The sequence below is a fragment of the Macrobrachium nipponense genome, chromosome 17 (assembly GCF_015104395.2).
Source record: "Macrobrachium nipponense isolate FS-2020 chromosome 17, ASM1510439v2, whole genome shotgun sequence".
Taxonomy (NCBI): domain Eukaryota; kingdom Metazoa; phylum Arthropoda; class Malacostraca; order Decapoda; family Palaemonidae; genus Macrobrachium; species Macrobrachium nipponense.
This window is the reverse complement of record NC_087210.1, coordinates 25,112,141-25,132,140: the sequence shown is the minus strand read 5'-3', so window position 1 is coordinate 25,132,140 and position 20,000 is coordinate 25,112,141.

Here is a 20,000-nt window from a genome sequence, read left to right as displayed (position 1 = left end):
GTTTAGAGTTTGGGTCCATAAGGAGAGGAATTGGGCCGTGAATGCAGTGAGCTCTTATTTGAGGCCTACAGCAACCACAAGGTCAGGTCAGGGCTACTCAAGGTATGAGGTGTAATGTATCCTAAAGCTGAGGAGTACTTGTGGAGGATTATATCCTTAGGGGTTGAATTGCACACTAAATAGCAGATTAGCCTATCACACATCAGGGCAACGTTCATGCCAGTTTATTCACTACAGACTTTACCCTCAAAGGTAGTAAGCTGTATGACCTGAACATTACTGCCTATAGAAGTAAAATGGTTTGAGATACCCCAAGACGTATGAGGGTTGCTGTGAACCCACCAAGTAAGAACATGACCCGTAAATAGCAAGTGAGCCTCTCTCATAAGAGCAAAGAGTACCATATACTTTAGGTAACTCTATTTAGTAATGTTTCCTACAGCTATGGCGTAAGGATTGCTAGTGGTTTGGGATATAGTTCAGCGTTACCCAGGGCACTAGAGATTCAAGGGTTGTAGGCTTCTTTCTGGAAGGAATTGTTGCTTAAATATCAGATGAGCTTCTATTTCTGAGGCCAACAGAAACTTTGGAGTGTAAGAACAGGAACTAACGGTATCCCAGCTGCCCTGTGTGTGCAGCTTTAGACTCCGAAAGGATATTGCAAAGATATATATATATATATAATATATATATATATATATATATATATATATGTATGTATATATATATATATATATATATATATATATATATATATATATATATATATATATATATATATATAAATATATACACATACATCCTTGCAATATCCTTTCAGAGTCTGAAGCTACACACACAGGGTACTTGGAATGCCGTTAGTTCGTTCTAAACACTCCAAAGTTGCTATTGGCCTCAGAAATAGAAGCTCATCTGATATTTAAGCAACAATTCCTTCCAGAAAGAAGCCTACAACCCTTAGATCTCTAGCGCCCTTGGTAACGCTGAACCATGTCCCAAACCATTGATATTGAAAAACTACAATACATGTGTTTCAAAAAATGTATATATCATATATATATATATATATATATATATATATATATATATATATATATGTGTGTGTGTGTGTGTGTCTATATATACATATGTATATATATATAAAATTTTTGAAACACATGTATTGTAGTTTTCAATATATTGTATTTGTCCATATTAGATTAAGTTACTACCAATATACAAGATATATTGAATATGATTAGCGACAATTGATATAGCTTAAATATCCATGATTTGAATTTCATGGTGCATGTACAAATGTGGGTCAAATTATAAAATTTGTTAAAAATGCGTGATTTTTATAAAAATTTATAAAATAAATTCTAATACTGATGTAGTTCAATAGTCTGTCGCCCGCATTCCATTTTATGCTCAAATTTTATGGGAGATAATCCCAACTTTCCAATAGTCGTCCTCTATAACGAACGGTGCTTGTAACGGAAAGCAGAAGACGCTCCACAGGGGTCATATATATATATAGATATATATATATATATATATATATAATATATATATAGAATATATATATATATATATATATATATATATATATCATATATATATATATATGATATATATATTATTAATATCAGCAATAAGTCACCAAACAGCACGTGACAAATATGTACGTAAATAGCCACATGAAAGGTGAAGAATCAAAGACCATGTACTAAGCGCTTTCGTGTATTGCGTACACTCTTCGGGGTACCCCGAAGAAATGTACGCAATACACGAAAGCGCTTGGTACCTGGTCTTTGATTCTTCACCTTTCATGTGGCTATTTACGTATATATATATATATATATATATATATATATATATAAATATATATATATATATATATATATATATATATATATATATATATATATACATGTGTGTGTGCACTGATTGCCGTGCAATTCCACCTAAAATATTGGTTATAAATTCTCCGATCACTGTGACTTATTTCTACTGGTATTTTGGTCACTTACCAGATTGCTTTGCTTTCACACAGTAAGCGGCATGGGTGAATGATTCTTGAATATTGTAAATAATGGAATAATAATTTTCCAAAATTATTATAGGCATAACAAATTAATTAGTTATAGAATAATCTTGCAACAGAATTAAATATTCAAAGACGGTGTATAGCAAGTAAATACATGTGCATTTAATAGTTTCTAAAGAATTAATGTAATTCAAGCCTTTAAAATATTTGTAGATCATTGCAAACCACCTACTTATAAGTGTAATGGTGGTGCAACGAAGGGTTTAATTTGTATGCCCCTGGAACTTGGTGGTGTTTGTGTTATGGAAGCTACCAAAATAATCGAAGAGATGGGCAAGATATATACAAATCTTCCTCTGTTTTCAGAATGGATGATCATTAAGTCATTCCTCATAATTTGCAGGATATAATTTTCTATTTGTGTTTGACTATTATATACGAAATTATGAAATATTGCACATATATGTTAACTCCACTGCCCAGTGGTGGGAAATTTTGGTTTTAATGGTTGAAACTTATTATTTAGATTAAAGTCAAGTGACTCTGAAGAATTATTCATAATTACTTTGGTAGATAATTGTGGGCACTAATGGGTTAATATGTTCATATCCTGGATCTTGATTGCAAATTCTTCATTGAATTGTTATGAAATACACTAGGCTGAACATTAGAAATTAGGATAATGGTGTTCACAATAATAAGGGTCCCCAGAGCGCCAAGTCGCATTTTTTTTTTTTTTGTATTTTTGGCCAAAGTCTTAAAAATATCCTACTTTACCCATGGAAAAGCGTGCTTGCATATGTAGACTCCAAAGTGGTCGAAAATCCCCTTATCTAACAAGGGTGGTGATATGCTTGTTTGAAAATGCCAATTTACAAACGCGTTATTCTCTCGATTTGTTTTTCTAATCATCCCCTGGAGACCCTTAATATTGATGATCATCATTTGCTTGGATTAGATGGACGACATAAAGGATCAGTCATTTTCCTATTTGCTATTCTAAATCACGGAAGTATGACCTTGTTTATTGGAAGTAGATCATCTACAAGAAAATAGATGATGGCTCAGATCGCAGCTGAATTAAGACAGTTTATTGTGGTTGTGTTTATTTTGGTTGAGCTCATCTTTGTTGACATCTTGAAAAGGAACATCATTATGGATCTAAGAATTTGTCTTTAGGCAGAAGTGATGAAAAAGGAATGATAGGTAGATTATTCCAAGGACATTAATACTATAAGGAGGAAGCGCAATAAAACAGAAACAAGTTTAAAAGTCTGAAGAGGATATGGAGGTATGGGGCAATCGGTGTTAGGTTATGGTCGTATTCTTGGCACTATTGTTTATTGCTCAATTGCTCTCAGAATGTTAAGAGTATATAATGGTTTAAGGAAATAATGCCAATTTACTGCTCATGTCCAATACACAAAAAATTGAAATATGTTGAGTAAGATAACTTTGAAAACAAAAACGTCAAGAAATTATAGAAGAATAATAATTAGTTAGAGGTGTTTCTATATATATTTATATATTATATATTGGATATATATCTATATATATATATATATATATATATATATATATATATATATATATATTATCGTATATATATACACAATGTATAGAGAGATATGGATAGAGGGCCGCCAAAAACACGGTTAGCGGGAAAAAATGTGTATTCCCAGTTGCAAACTTCAATTCTGATTGCGGGCGAATGTTGACAGCTGGTAAGTGACAAGAGTTACGGATATGTTATGTGCAACGGCGCAATAACGACGTTTCCTAGACTGGAAATTATTGAGAAGTTGTTTGAGCCAATACTCCCACCAGACTGGACTCGAGGGGTGAGGGAACTAACGAGGGCTGAAAGAACACTGGATGGATTGACCCTTTCATGACAAGAAAACGCCCATTCCTGATACTACTTAGATATTTATTCCACACCAGCATATTTCACATGAATACCGTGACACCAGTAATCAGGACTAGTGTTTTGTCTATCGAATTACGTGTTTTTGTCGCGTTAATATCGCTTCATGGGCACTTGCAAATCTCATAGGACTTGATTAGATTATGGTTAAAAAGGCGTGCACCCACAAACATACATATTTTTCTATATATAATATCCTTATCTAAGTTTTGATTTTGTTAAGATCACTGAACGAGTTTCAGCTCATTTGTAAAGATCCCCTCCCCCTACCATTCATTGAATTTCCAGATTGAAGTCGAACATGAAACTTTCAAAATATCACTTAAAGTAAGTTCCTTGTTGGACCATTGGTTTACGTTTTCGCCTACCGATTCGGTATTCCCGAGTTCGATTCCCCATTTTGCCAACGTGAAATCAGAGGAGTTTGTTTCTTTTGATTAGAAATTCATATCTCGATATAATGTGGTGCGGATCACACAATAAGTTGTAGGGCCCTTTCCTAGGTAACCAATAGTTTCCTAGCCACGTACAAATATCTAATCCTTCGGGCCAGCCCTAGGCGAGCGGTCAATCAGCTCAGTGGTCTGGTTAAACTATGATATACTTTTTTCTTATGATTTAGGGTTTAGCCATTGGAAACTTTAAAACAAAATAGAAAATATGTCATTAAAATTATAATGTATGTGTGCGTCTGTGTGCGCTTATATCCCTCAGTAAGTGACAACCAGCCGCTAAGGAATTATGAACTATGGCACACAGAAATAGCGAGCGAGGTTGTAATAACCAGAGAACTTCATGTTCACAAAATCATGATTATTTTGGTTAGGTTATGATTTAACATTTTCTACTTGTTATTGTATTCCCGGAGCATGTAATCTGCAGCTCGTTCATGCTATTAATTTAACTTTTTCATTCTGAAGTTTTTGTTTAAGGTGCCATAAATTCCTATTGTGATAAATTATTATATCAGGGATGCAAGATGCAGCTAATGTCTTAGGCAACCTTTAATCCACCTTATTGTGACGTCGACGACGTTTAATTGGTCCGATGATTAGGTTTTGGTGGTGTCCTTTGAACCAGGGAGATGAATTCATGGCTGTGGCTCTGACGCCAGCAGCCGATATGTTATCTCGTTATGCATGGTTATGTGGGTCCCACTGTGCTGCATGTTTTAAAGGTGGTTTAATGATCATGCATACAATTAGTCATTTCGGGTAAGTATCTTCTATCTGCGTATATTGACTGAATCCTGTCATTATTATTGGTGAAATTACGTAGGTCTTGCATCCATTGTGGATAATAATTATATTCATGATTGATGTTCTCAGATTTCTCAATGATATTCTTTTTCAAGATATATTGTATTGATAGATTTTTCAAAGCCTCTTTTTGACAGGGAAAGGCAAAACAAGTTGCGTTTTCCGTGAAGTTTCTATTTGTATAATTCCTGTCGTTAATAACCTCACGCATATTATTAATACATATAATTCTCCAGGTTTTATTTCCTTGTTATTTTTTTTCTCAAATAGCTCTTGTCTTTATCACATCGAATTAGAAATTAGCTATTTCACTTGTGTTCATTAATACTACAATTTCCAGTTTAATTTACTTAATGATAAATAGGTTACAGAAGAATTTGAATTTTAATTCTATCCCTGAACTAATAATATACTTTCCATTTAAGGACAGAAATCCACAACAGACCAGAATGTTCGCTGTCGTAAGGATGGAAGTATGAGCTATTTAAAATATCTACGACTCTGATGTTCAACATCTAAAATACAGTTCCTGTTTGGCCCGTAAGGGGGTAGGGCCTTCAGTGTAACCTCGTGCGGTGCACTGTAGGGATTACTTAAAAGTTCTTTGCAGCGATCCTTCGGCCCCTAGCTGCAACCCCTTTCAATCCTCTTACTGTCCCTCCTTCCGTATTCTCTTTCTTCCATCTTACTTTCCACCCTCTCCTAACAACTGATTCATAGTATAATTGCGAGGTTTTCCTCTTGTTTCACCTTTCAAACCTTTAACTGTCAATTTCCTATTCAGTGCTGAATGACCTCATATGTCCCAGTGCTTGGTCTTTCACTTAAACTTTATATTCAGTTCAATTGAAGTTCCTGTTTTAATTCAGGTTCCTGTTTGGCCGAGGGCGGTGGAGATCATGTGGTGATCGCCGAACATATAGTTGTTGATGCTATGATTACAACATCCAAAACATTTCTGCTACCTGCTGAGGCAAAGGTTTAGATCTGTTCATGTGTTATTTACCTTAGCATTTATACCTATGCTGGTTTGGATAAGCAGCAGATCAAGGAACAGACCGTTTCTCCATGGTTTTATATTACCTGAGCTGGTAGTGAATTTATCTCACCTTTGTTACCCATATGTACAAAGGTTATATCTGTCTTCCTGAAGCAGATGATTGGGGTGAGCTATGTAGGAAAAGATATGTTAACTATAACCCTACAAAGGTTGATGAAGGAATGACAAAAGAGATGTCCATGAGTGACTGGATGGCATATTCAAGGATATGGAGGTTTAGAATGTTATCATCGCGGTAAACCCAGTCCAAGAGAACCAAAAGGTTTCAGTGATGGACACATTACTGATATGTGACTCCATGGCAATGTGTTCATCAGCTGCATATGTTCCTGGAGGCTATCAGACACACCCCATCGACGACGATATGATTGCACGTAATGACATGAAGTTCCTGTTCATCAATGAACATATTAATGATATCAGGTGGCATATCTTGGACTAGTTATACCGAAACCACAGCCCCTAAAACCTAGTCACACCATTTGATCCAGCAAGGTTACCAACAATTTGATTCATTATAATAACTCCAATCCACTCACACACTGTGCCCCTAGAAAGAATAATGTGATCTGACTGTTCTGATGCCCCAGCATCTCCCAACAATGACGACTGCATGCCCAAAAGGTGACTGTCTGAGAGAACCTTGTGCCATATTCAAGAGGCATTTTGAGGAAGTAAACAACAATAACCCTGCTTAAAAGGAGTTACATGGATTAGGATGTCTCAACGACTTGTTAGTCCATCCGAGGAGACATCATGTGCTCACTTATCTGTAGGAGCAGGTTTTACTGTGCATTTGCAGTGTCCTGATGATTTTGTCTAGCTTTCTTTTAAACTCTTCCACACTGTTGCTGTTTACAACTTCTGGTGGCAGTTTATTCCACGTCTCACATATCTTGCATGTATAGAAGTTCCCACAATGGGATGTGTTCTATCTCTTCAGTTCTAGTTTCCATCCATTATTGCTTGTCTGGTTTTCGTTTGGTATGAATTTACTCATTTCACTGGTAACAACTAGAACCCAAAGGTTATCTACCGTTTACGCATCCATGAGACTCGACAGATATTGAAAATCGTAACTCCTGTATGATCATCAGCCTGGGAAAGTTTTTGCCCGTGGCATGCGAGCGAGCAAGGAAGCTTCTGGAATCGTGCCGTCAGGATGCTAGAAATGCTTGAAATGGTCAGTGAGGTTACAATAAAGTCGAGTATAATTACATCAGCTGACCACATTATTGACAGTCGACCACAATCGCTGCCAGTTTTCGTTATCTATTATTGAGAATTCGGTGACCATTTTTCTGTCCGCGCCCTGGATATAAATATGCTTCATTATACTACTACTCTGGTATTCATACATCAGTTGTGAACATGTCGTCGAGTATTGATAAATGTGTTGTATGTCCTGCTGCGCTAGATGGAACGTTGACGGCTTAGAATTTGTTTGTATGGTGTTTTTTTTACGTTGCATGGAACCAGTAGTTATTCGGCAACGTGACCAACGGCTTTACGCGACTTCCGAGAGTGAACTTCTATCACCAGAAATACACATCTCTGACCCCTCAGTGGAATGCCCAGAAATCGAACTCGCGGCCGTCGAGGTGGCAGGCAAAGACCATACCGATCACGCCACTGAGGCGCTTGGCTTATATTTTGTATTATTTTATTCTCCTTGGAAGTAAAACAATACTCAATTATTTTTCCCACTCTGTGAACACTAATGATGGGAATATTAGACACCATTTACTCAAACTTTATCCCACTGAAATAGGAAAGTTACTACTTTTAAAAAATGATCATAAATAACGGAACTCCCCACCCGGCGATTAGTGACCTGCAAACTACCAACAGGTCCAGACATAAACGGGATTCGTATTTTTCCATATATACTAAATGAAAAAAATTGAGATGTGAGAGAAGTGTATTTCTGGTGATAGAAGTTCACTCCCGACGTGGTTCGGAAGTCACGCAAAGCAGTTGGTCCCGTTACCGAATAACCACTGGTTCCATGCAACGTAAAAACACCATACAAACAATAATATACAAAATGCCTTGCGATAAATGATAAACAAGCATTTGGCCAAAGGATATATAAAAAAACAAGCGAATGAAAGAAATGACCAGCAATTACCAGGGAGCCCCGGCGCACTAGAATTTCGAAAGTTTGTACGGACGATGCTCCCGGGGATTAAAGGAAATCCGAGCGACGTTGAAGTCGGGAGGTTAAATAAAAACTTCCGACGAGAGTTGCAGTTGCGTAATGTTCTCCAGAGTTTTTTTTTTTCCTTCTTTCCTTCATTTATTCTTCCTAATCACAGCGCGGGGATTAGCTTGCCTGAGTGTGGAATTTTGTTTCTGTTTTATCTGCGCTGAATACTTTTAAACTTGAAACTTTATTGCAACGTGGATCCACACAAACGTATATATATGTGTGTATATATATATATATATAATATAATATATATATATATATATATTTAATATTATATATGTTTAATATATATATTATATATTTATATATATATATATTTTTATATATATTATTATATAAATACATATATATATATATAGATATATGGTATATATATTTATATGTTATATGATATATATATACATACATACATACAATATATATATAGTATATATATATATATAATATTATATATAAAGATATGCCACGAAGGAAAAATAAACGAAGGAGGTCTGCAAGATCTTTCGACTTTAAAAGTCCTTTACTGAGCAGATACTGACATCAATACGAGAAAAGACAATACAAGAAGGTTTGTATAACTGACAGATAGGGATTATAAAGGGATTAGTACCAAGAATTCGACACACCTGGAACTCTAAGGCAACTGATTTTTATTTAAGTCAGTAATTATATCTTTGAGGTCATTCTTAAAAATGTTACAGATAAAAGGGTCTAAATGAAAAAGGCCACGACTAACATTGAAATTACAATGAAAAGTAAGTTGTATTAAAGCAGATTCTAAAAGATTTCGTGATAAGACATCTCTTGACCATGCAATTACTGAACTATCAATCCAATTAATTCGGTGGTTGTTTTCACTTAAATGAATGAATAATGCATTAGATTTTTGCCCAGTTTTTACAGAGTATTTATGCTGGCTTAGCCTCACTTCTAAGCCTTTGCTGGACTGTCCGAGATAGAATGAGGGACAATCCATACATGGAATTTTATATATTATGTTGTTGCTTTCTCTGGGGCCATTTTTTATTAACATTCTTTTTAGTGTGTTATAGGAAAAAACAAGGTTGACATTAAAAGCAAACCCGGCAGATTTCTTTTGATGGACCCAATCTTGTTGAACAGTTGCTTCCGGCGCTTTTTTCTGACGTATGGTGACGTTTATACCTATATTCTCAACATAATTTTTAAAAATTAAGAAATTACTTTTGTTGTTGATGGGACTGTTTATTGTTCTGTTGATTTTTACAGTGTTACTGTTCTTATGATTATATTTATTCTTTTTTATTATGATTTTATGCTGTTATCTTCATTCTTTCGGGTGACACTGAACTGACACCTGGGCCTCTTACTCTTAAAGCAAGAAAAATTGCAAAGTACTACTTATACTAATATTCCCGGTTTAAGGTCAAACTTTCTTGATATCTTGCTATTGATTATGTAAGACACACAAAGATGGGTATCATAAGTACAGGGCAATATATATCGAATGAAGAACCGGAAAATAATAAATTAAATCAAATGAAACTTGATGTTAGAAAATGGAGTTCATCATATCAGAGAGAAAGACATACACAAGTAAATCCGACTCTCCTCCGAATAGGCCATACTCGTCTGACACATGGCACTTAACGAGCAGCCCACGTGACCCTACTTCCGAGTGCTCAGAGTGCAAGGTGTTGATAACGGTCAGACATGTGTTGTGTGTGTGTTTGTGCCCAAACTAAGACCAACAACGACTGTCAACTTTTGGAAACAAATCAGCGAAGGAAATTTTGTTTGAGTATTTTCCATTTTCAGTGGTTCCGATTTTAATGTTTATGAGGAACTAAAATATAAAAACAAGCAAATAATGAAAGCACGAAAACCGAAGAATGTTTAAGAATAATTGTTCTTGAATTGCAGAGTTGTGCCCGTAACTACGATTTGATGTTTTTATCCGAGACTTGTGAGCAGTAACAAGTCAAAGGTCGAGCTTTTAATACAGAGGTTTGATGATCCAAACTGTATTTATCGTCGTACATCCCATACGTGCAAGGTATGCATGTATACTCTAAGTCCGGACGAACTATTTATCGTCAGAAAAATTTGGAGTGTAGTTCCCATGAAGCTCTTTCTTTTTTAAATGCCCAGTAAGGTCTACAATGTATTTGCTGTTTACCGTAATCCAAACATTGACGAATCTATATATGACTGTCTTTTGGAGAGGATTTGTACGGGTCCGTCACAGGATTCAAAAGCTTCATTCGTTATTTGTGGAGACCGTCATGCAAGGCACAGCGAGTGGCTAAATTTGAATGACACAAATCAACATGGCCGGTCTGTTCTTTGAGTTCTGTCTATCCTCCAATTTTGACCAACTAATTGAAGAAGCCACACACATTTCAGGTAAGAGATCTGACCACCTATACACAGATGTTTCAGCTAATGTGAAGTCGAAGGCCTATGAATATATAGGTACTTTAGAGCATTGCGGCGCCAATGAGAAGGATATATCTGTCAATCAGTCTATTCATAATTCCACTATTGGAAAAATGTTTTTGTTGAAATCCAGAGCCAATTGGGATCGCATTATTGAAGCTTGTCAGGCACTTAATATTTCATATGCTTTATTAGAGCCGGATCCCAAAATAGAAATTAAGTGAAATGCTGGTGGCTATGTTAATTAGATGTCACTAGAAGGGCATAAAATTCAGGACAAATGACAAGCCATGGTTTTGACGATACAAGTAGATGAGCCTACCATGACAAACAGACCAAATTCAGCGAATGGAGACAAAATCGTTCAAATGAAAATGACGCCATTCTTGTTGAGCCTTGCCTTGCTGCGAATAGAGCTTACCATACAGCCGAAAGAAATTGCAATAATTCCTTGGAGAGGAAAATGGAAGGAATTACACAGTCTCATCTGTGGTGGACCAAACTGACATCATCTATGGGTCATGCTCGTCGTCCATACCACCACTAATAACAGATGATGGGTGACTGGTTGCTGGCTTTTGAAGCTAAACAATCAGGTGAGGATGTCCCTCTCCCTGATACTTGTCACCTTGAACCGCTTCTTACAAAATTTGCATTTCGCTGTATGGTTGTTAATTAAGAAAATTCTGGATAATCTTGATAGCTGGGGTGAAGACCCTGATGGTCTCTTCCCTTTGTATTTTTAAAAAATTTCTAACGTGTGTCTTCCAAGTTTAGTAGATTCTATAGTTTTCTGTCGACATTAACTACATGCCTATCCCTATTCTCCCTGTGCTCTCCAAAGTTGCTGAAATTTTGTTAAACAACTATATAAATATGTCGAATTTAAAGAATTGTAACCTGATAGTCAATATGCATTTAGGAAGCAGTTAGGTTCCTGCAATGCTCTTTTAGACTTGACAAGCCATTTGCTTGGGAACCTTGATAAGGGTTTAAAATGTAGTTAGCTTTAACAGTTTTAAGAACTAATCCAGCCTTGTAATGCATCAAAGAAATGCAATCGATTTAATATCAAGGTGCTATTATTAACTCATTGTGGAAAGGAACTGAAGATAGAATTTAGGCCAAAGGCCAAGCGCTGGGACCTATACGGTCGGTCATTCAGCGCTGAAAGGGAAATTAAGAGGTGAAAGGTTTGAAAAGTGCAACAGAAGAAAACCTCGCAGTTGCACCATGAAACAAGTCATAGGAGAGGGTGGAGAGAAAGATGGAAGAAAGGCAATATGAAAGGAGGTACGGTAAAAGGAATTAAAGGGGTTGCAGTTAGGGGGGCGAAGGGACGCTGCGAAGAACCTGACGGTAACCCCGGTGGGAGTTAGCTCATTGGGAAGCTACGTCTTACTCAAACAGTTTCAGTCACTAATCTGACAAGCTTCACAACGCTACTGGGAATAACTTTTGTAGTGAATATGATTCCGCAACGACTTGCTGCCGACTATTAAACACCACAATTCTTCTGTCAAGTGGCCTGGTAATTATTTGAACCTGTCACGAGAAATGAATTTGCAGTAGCCTACTGAACTGGGTGATTCTCGCTGAATTAAGTTGATTTACCTGATCGATGAAATTATTTCTCCATTCATTAAAATAAAGATAAAGTTAGAAGTAGAACGCGTCTCCGTTTCGACCTCGAACCTACAGAATATATTTTATGCCGAAAAAAGAAATGGCACAAAGGTTACTGACAAGTTATCTATCTTCCTTGTTAATCCATCCATCTTCTCGGCCACGTCCCAGTGCAAACATGATTTATTACACAAGAAAAGTGTTTGCACAGAAAAACGTTTGCAACAAGGTACTTGTGCTGGGAAAGCTATAGTAGGAGGAAACTCCAGTCCTTCAAAATATTAATTCAAAAAGTTAATAATGTATTTCCATAGTGTATTTCCTCTGAAGCATATTAATGGGATTTATGAATATGAATTTCTAATATACTGTTTATTTCAAGTAATTAAATTAACTCAAATATTTACTCCAGATAGGCAAAGACAGTGAATTACATTCAACTAATGACATAATTGCGTTACAAAAACACTCTTGACCCAGTAACACTTTCTTTTCAGTTTTCATTTTTAAAAGCCACTTTTACAATGTAGGACCTACAAATGGAGTTATTTCAGTTACAAAAATTCATGGTAAGGATCTAAAAACCAAGACATATGACACACTTACTTACTTGGATACCGCTGTAAGGAAGATATTATTATTATTATTATTATTATTATTATTATTATTATTATTATTATCAAAAAGCAGCTCCCCATCCACTAGCCATGAAAAGGCAGCGGCTCGAAGCCCCCCCCCCCCCCCCCCCCCCCCCCACCCTCCCCCCCGCTGCACCGCCCACGTTATAAGCAGTCAGACTCACCCTCTCACTTCAGTCCTTCACCCACCTCCGCCCAAGAGGATGTCTGAGGTTTATTCAGACGAAACGTCGCGGTCCCACGAAAAGAATAAAAAAGGAATAGAATTTAACATCAATTCAACCTACAATAAACTCTACGGGATATACCCGAAAATTTGACTACCCCCACTACAATTTTTTACCAATAAAACTCCAATCGTTTTTTTGACTAATACCTGATTGAGATATGTCAACCTTCGGTGCGTTGTTCACCAGTTTAAGCAACAATGAAAAAACAATAATTAGAAAAATAGAGAAGAACCTTTATAAAATTAATGCAGCTGAAGCAGCAATCACTTTTAATAAAACATGTTTAAAAGAGGGTTTACTTCCAGCATATTACTATTATTATTATTGAAAACCTAGCACACTTCTAATGAAGGACCAACAGACCATTAGACTCATAACTGATAGATCACTGTAACGCACAGCTTCCCCTTGCGATTAATTCTTTTTTTTATTTTAACCTCAGTCTCCTTATCTGACGAAGGTAGATTATCGCATGATACAAACTATTTGGGATGAATTGAAGGAATGGTTTCATTTTCGATTGATGGGAAAAAGAATAATCGATGATTGATATCTGCTTTTTTCTTTGAAGCCAGACTGTGTTTGAGGGCATATAGCGTTTTACTGGGGAAAGATAAATGAATATAAATTTAGCTCTAATCCTGCTCACATCATGCGACTCCCTAAGACTGCCCTTTTGTTCAGTCTTATATATATATATATACTATATATATATATATATATTATATATATATATATTATATATATATATAGTATTTATATATATATATATATTATATATATATATATAGATATATATATATATATATATATATATATATATATATATATATATATATATATATATATATATATATATATAGGGTGTCCAAAAGTAGGTGGACAGTAGGTGGAATAGCCGTGTAGAATTTTGTGTTGGACAGCAGTTTAAGCATCCGAGTTGATAAAATTTCAGCGCTTTTGTATTATTGCACACAATAAAATCTAATCGTCAAGGTAATAATTGTATTAGTCAATATAACTGTATATGTAATCTCGAAATAAATGTTATCATTTACTGTCTACCTACTTTTGGACCACCCGATATCAGCGTCTAAGAAACCTAAGGAAGGGTCGCTCTATTTCTTTTATATATGGATGTTCTCCACTGACTACTGGTTCGTTAGAGAGAGAGAGACGAAAAGCTATCAGCAACTAAATTGATCGTTAAAGTAAGACGCTTAGCCAAAGCTAAATGTTTAAAAACATATATCGCCCAAGACCCCCTTCACATACGTACACTGATATCTAATAATCAACCATCCTAAAACTAGGCGTAAGATGCAACTGAATATCTCTTCGAAAAGCTTCTCTAGATATTAATTCTCTCGTGTCATGAGGGCCCTCTACAACAATGAGTATTGCTATATTATTAAATAGCACCCAAGAGAACAAATACGTGAAAGAAATATTAGAATTATTTAATAGGAAAGAAAAATTCGAACGCATAAAAAGGAAGTCAATACAAGAAATGTCAAAAGAGTATCAGCGATGTATTACGGATACGGAAAGGGGAGAATTATACTAACACAATGAACCAGTCAATGGCAAATAGAGTTTTGCTCGAGTGTGCTGCAGAAGAAAGAAACAGCGGAACTGTTAAACAAGACGCAATTCTTATATTAACACCTTCGATAATAAAATCTTTTTCTTACTAACAACTGCAATAAATTAGAATAAATATAAAGTGAATATAAATGGGTTGGAAACTGGAGACTTAAAGTAATAATGGGCTTTCATATTATTATTATATATATATATATATATATATATATATATATATATATATATATATTTTTTTTTTTTTTTTTTTTTTGCTCTATCACAGTCCTCTAATTCGACTGGGTGGTATTTATAGTGTGGGGTTCCGGGTTGCATCCTGCCTCCTTAGGAGTCCATCACTTTTCTTACTATGTGCGCCGTTTCTAGGATCACACTCTTCTGCATGAGTCCTGGAGCTACTTCAGCCTCTAGTTTTTCTAGATTCCTTTTCAGGGATCTTGGGATCGTGCCTAGTGCTCCTATGATTATGGGTACGATTTCCACTGGCATATCCCATTTTCTTCTTATTTCTATTTTTAAATCTTGATACTTATCCATTTTTTCCCTCTCTTTCTCTTCAACTCTGGTGTCCCATGGTATTGCGACATCAATGAGTGATACTTTCTTCTTGACTTTGTCAATCAACGTCACGCCTGGTCTATTTGCACATATCACCCTATCCGTTCTGATACCATAGTCCCAGAGGATCTTTGCCTGATCGTTTTCTATCACTCCCTCTGGTTGGTGCTCGTACCACTTATTACTGCAAGGTAGCTGATGTTTCTTGCACAGGCTCCAGTGGAGGGCTTTTGTCACTAAATCATGCCTCTTTTTGTACTGGTTCTGTGCAAGTGCAGGGCATTCGCTTCCTATGTGGTTTATGGTTTCATTTTTCGTATTGCACTTCTTACATATGGGATAGATGTTATTTCCATCTATCGTTCTTTGAATATATCTGGTTCTTAGGGCCTGATCTTGTGCCGCTGTTATCATTCCTTCAGTTTCCTTCTTTAGCTCTCCCCTCTGTAGCCATTGCCATGTGTCATCGCTGGCTAGTTCTTTAGTCTGTCTCATGTATTGTCCGTGCATTGGTTTGTTGTGCCAGTCCTCTGTTCTGTCAGTCATTTTTTTTTTTTTTTTTCTCCTGTCTGTGTAATTTATTTCGGGTCTTCGTCTACTTTTATTAATCCTTCTTCCCATGCACTCTTTAGCCACTCGTCTTCACTGGTTTTCAGATATTGCCCCAGTGCTCTGTTTTCGATGTTGACGCAGTCCTCTATACTTAGTAGTCCTCTCCCTCCATCCTTTCGTGTTATGTATAGTCTGTCTGTATTTGCTCTTGGGTGTAGTGCTTTGTGTATTGTCATATGTTTCCTGGTTTTCTGATCTATGCTGCGGATGTCTGCCTTCGTGCATTCCACTATTCCTGCGCTGTATCTGATTACTGGCACTGCCCATGTGTTTATGGCTTTTATCATATTTCCGGCGCTGAGTTTTGACTTAAGTATCGCCTTGAGTCTCTGCATATATTCTTTCCTGATCGTGTCCTTCATCTCTTGGTGTTTTATATCCCCTCCTTCCATTATTCCCAGGTATTTGTATCCTGTCCCCTCTATGTGTTTATTATTATTATTATTATTATTATTATTATTATATTATTATTATTATTATTATTATAGGGCAGTAGTAGCATTGAATATTATAGCTGTCTCAACTGCATATAATTTATGCATAATTTCGATTGTTATCTGTTTCTCATCAGCATGTAGCTGGTATATCAGGTTTCCTAAGGACATATAAAGATCTCAGTTGGCTTATGTTTATTTCCTCTAATGTGTCAACAGCGGACAGGCAGTCATCTATGGGAGTATAAAAGTAAGTGAATTAAGATACGGGATGTACAGGTATTTATAGCTGTGGACACGTTAAGAGGAAATAAACCTAAGACAACCGAAATCTTTATATGTCTTTAGGAAACCTGATATACAGCTACATGCTGATGAGAAAAAGATAACAAGAAGAATTGAGAAGATTCTGTGTAAATCAACTGCCGCTGAAACAGCTATCATTATTATTATTATTATTATTGAAGCGAGCTTTCGTCTGGAGCTGCCAGACATCCTCTAGGCTAGGAAGCTGAGGGTGGACTGTTTTTGGTGTGGTGCCCGTCCAGCTTATCTAACGTTAATGACTTATGACTATGATATCATAGTTTGTCTGTAAAATTCAAATATATTATTATTATTATTATTATTATTATATTATTATTATTATTATTATTATTATTATTATTATTATCTCTTTTAAATGCGTGACGTTAAAAGTACATGTTCAATATATATATATATATATATATATATATATATATATATATATATATATATATATATATATGTGTGTGTGTGTGTGTTGTGTGTGTGTGTGTGTGTGTGTGTATGTGTGTGTGTGTGTGTTAAAAATTTTACAACAAAATTCCATCTAATAAAAGGAGCCCACAAAAACACCATAACATAAAGAGAAAATTACTAGATTTCAGAGACTGTTGTCTCCCTCTACAGGTAGATGAATGAGAAAAGTTACAGAAAAGGTGATATTCATACCAAGAGGTCCATCCACAGGTAAGCTAATTTAGGTTACTCCCGCTGATAACCTTCCTTTAATCTTCTTAAGCGTTGTTTGAATGAAAACCTTGTCGATGATATCTGAATCCCATTCTCCTTTTGAGATGTTTATTACCTGCCTCTATTTAATCAAGGCCGATTACATCATTTGACTCTTGTACCGGCAGTTGCTGCTTTAAATTATATGTGACAAATTCCAGTTTATTCTATGGCTATGTTCATTTATATGGTTGAAAATAGCAGAGTTCTGTTGTCCATACCTAGTTGACCGTTTATGTTGTATTAATCTCTGGGGAAGTTATTTTCCTGTGAATCCGATGTAAGATTGGTCACAGTCCAGGCATGGGATTTCGTAAACGCTTGTGTCCTTGGGGGATGTCTTTTGTTGGACGTTAATCAGGGATTTGGCTAAGGTGTTTGGGTAAGTAAATGCAAAAGGGTTAGATTTTCTGAGGGTCTTAATCCTGTCCAGGTGTGGATTTTTTATTTTATTGTTGGGTGTGTCTCTGGTCTTGTCTTGAGGGGGTTGGTAGAAAATTACGTTTGCTTTGTGAATTGCTTTCTCAATTATATGGCCAGGATACCTTAAAGACGAAAGTTGCTTACGAATTAGTTCAAATTCTTTATCCAGTAAATCTGGGGAACAAATTCCACACCTGGACAGAATTAAAATGGTGACCCAGACCCTCAGAAAATCTAATCCTCTTGCATCTACTTACCCAAACACCTTAGCCAAATCCCTGATAAACGTACAACAAAAAACATCCCCCAAGGACACAGGCGTTTATGAAATCCCATGCCTGGAATGTGACCAATCTTACATCGAATAACAGGAAGAACTCAGCTATTTTCAACCATATAAATTACCATAACCATAGAATAAACTGGAATTTGTCACTTATAATTTATAGCAGCAACTGCCGGTACAAGAGTCAAATGATGGAATCGGCCTTGATTAAAACAGAGGCAAGTAATGAACATCTCAAAAGCAGCATGGGATTCAGATATCATCGACAAGGTTTTCATTCAACCAACGCTTAGGAAGATTAAAGGAAGATTATCGGCGGGGGTGACCTAAATTGGCTTACCTGTGGATGGACTTCTTGGTATAAATACCACCTTTTCTGTAACTTTTCTCATTCATCTACCTGAAGAGGGAGACAGCAGTTCCTGAAATATAGCATTTTTCTCTCTATATTTTGGTGTTTTTATGGGCTCTTTATATATATATACATATATATGTGTATATATATATATATACATATATATGTGATATATATATATATATATATATATATATATATATTATATATATATATATATATATATACATACCATATCATATATACATATATATATATATATATATATATATATATATATATATATATATATATATATATATATATATATATATATATATATATATATATATATATATATATATATATCTATATATATATATATATATATATATATATATATATATATATATATATATATATATCTATATATATATATATATATATATATATATATATATATAAAGTATATTGAATGCATATAAAGCAAAATGGGATATATAAACCTGAAATTTCATTAATCAAGAGTTCATACAATGAAAAACATAATTGAAAAATCTTTCATTCCAAAAACACTACTCACGAGAATCATGCCGCCCTTTCCCCTGGTGAGAGTCGTGAAAACTGATATATCAAACCTTCAGCTTCACAAGCTTTTCTCATAATATCCTCTTTTGGTACGAAGTATCATTCCTCTTTCTGGCTCGGCTTATATTGCCTTTTTTTTACGTTTTTTGTGTTAAGCTACACTGAGAGAAATAGCATGGGCAGAGAAAAGAAAAAGATAATTGTCTCGGAATCTTTGTCCCCTTATCGTTGTTGAAAGAAGGAGAATTTATCTTACAATTTATATCATTAGATGTATACAAAAATGCCTCGATTTTTAAAAACTTACGTAAAATTCTTACTTTCTAATAACAAATGTAATGTCCTATAATGAAAACTTAAATTAATTAAGTAACATTTTTTTCACTTTTTATTAATGTACTTTACGGAGATAAAATCAAGCTTTCTGTGAACAGAAAAACAATACTCAAGGAGTAAACAAACAGCAATGTACCACAGCGACAGATAATAAAAGTCATCTGTCCATTCTTTTCAAGTTCCACAACTGAACAAAATGCAAATGGCCTTAAAGATTTTACCAATATCAGCGCTCCACCACAAACAGCGCATATGATGAAGTTCTTTAATTTAGACGCATTTTATTGGACAAGAGGTCCAAGGGGGTGGGAATGGGGGAAGGGGGGGGGGACGGGAGAAAAAACCCAATTCGAAAGGGCGCTGACAGTTGAAGAACGACTTGGCGTCCAACAT